Here is a 1852-nt window from a genome sequence, read left to right on the forward strand (position 1 = left end):
AGTAATAATTTCCATGGGAATTGTCTTAACAAGTGTGGAACTTTATAACCTGAAACAAGTGAAGACAGAAATGAACTAAAACCAGATGTCAATATAAGAAATAAGTCCTTGGACATTCTAAGGCTTATGTTTTTGGATTCAGAAAGGTGGACTCGTATTGTGGAAGGCTCTGAAAGTGAAGCGGAAGAGCTTTAATGTGACTTTGCCAATAAATGGGCCCATTAAAGGTTTTAGAGCAGAACGGTAACATGATGAAAAGATAAAAAATCCAAACCAAGTGTCATAGTTAGGACTCTTTAATTTTAAAGGTTTTATGATCAGAAACAATGCAAATCAAATTAAACAAACACACACACTCACACACAAACAAAAACAAAGTGGAGAAATGAACTGGCTAATGTAACTAGAAAGTTCAAGTAGTGGACTTTGGACATAGCTGTTCAGGGATTCAAATAATGTCATCTGCTCTCTGATTGGCTTCATTCTTAGGCTATCTCCATGACGTGATAAGATGTCTGCTGATAGCTCCAATTACATGAGGTTTAGAGATTATAGCTCAGAGAAAGAGCCTTTGGAAAAGATACTATAGGGAGCTCTGATTGGCCCAGCTTAGGTCATGTGCTCATCCCTGAAAATGCCCTGGGGAGGGGGGGTGAAGCTGTTTGATAAGTCAGAACTAGGTCATATGCAACTGCTGAGGTAAGCAAGTGACCCTGGTCAGTCCTTCCTCCACCTCTTTTAGCCACAAGAACTGAGTAAGATAATTACAGAAAGAGGGTGAAGTAGTTTCTCAAAGGAAGAGATACTGGGTCAACACACACACATACACACAGGTCCATTACCTAAGCTTGATATTAGCACATTTACAATCTAAGAGAGAATATTTCTCATTTCTTTAAACTGTGGTATAATCCTCTAAAAATTGCTTTTATGCATTTATTTTATAGGCACTCAATGCTGTGAGTCATGGCTCCTATTTCTGAGTACCTACCGCAGAAGTTTCTCTATTTCTCTGCAAGCAAACAGATTAGCTTCTGAAAAGTTAGTTATAAATCCTTCTGTTTATAACTGAAATAAGAAGGTGTGGGGAAGAAGATCAAGTGAGGATGGTTAATGGGTACAAAAATACATTTAGAGAAAATGAATAAGACCTAGTATTTGGTAGCACAATAGGGGTGTGTGTGTGTGTGTGTGTGTGTGTGTACATACATTTGCCAATATATTGGCAATATATTTGCCAATACATTTGCCAATATATTTGAGATGGGGTCTTGCTTATTGCCCAGGCTGGTCTCAAAGTGATCCTGCCTCAGTCTCTTGAGTAGCTTGGATTATAAGTGTATACCACATCCAGCTAATTCTTTTTTTTTTTTTTTTTTTTTTTTTTTGAGTTGGAGTCTCACTCTGTCGCCCAGACTGGAGTGCAGTGGCCGCTCCCGGCCACCGCAGCCTTGACCTGCTGGGCTCTGGCGATCCTTCCGCCTCTGCCTTCCGAGTAGCCGGAATTACAGGCACGCGCTACCACGCCCAGCTGATTTTTTTATTTATTGTAGAGATGAGGTCTCACTGCCCAGGCAGGTCTTGAACCCGCGGGCTCAGGCAATCCACTCACCTCAGCCTCCCAAAGGCACAGGATTACAGGCTGAGCCACCGAGCCCGGCTCTAGCTAATTCTTTTAAACTTTTTTTTTTTTTTTTAAGAGATGGAGTCTCGCAATGTTGCACTGGTTGATGTCTAACTCCTGGCCTAAAGTGTTACTCCTGACTCAGTCTCCTGATTAGCTGGGATTACAGCACATTGCATATTTTAAGATAACTAAAAAATTGAAATTAGAATGTTTCTAACACAAAGA

This window comes from Carlito syrichta, unplaced genomic scaffold, assembly GCF_000164805.1.
Source record: "Carlito syrichta isolate Samal-C Ts95f unplaced genomic scaffold, Tarsius_syrichta-2.0.1 Scaffold117902, whole genome shotgun sequence".
Classification (NCBI taxonomy): domain Eukaryota; kingdom Metazoa; phylum Chordata; class Mammalia; order Primates; family Tarsiidae; genus Carlito; species Carlito syrichta.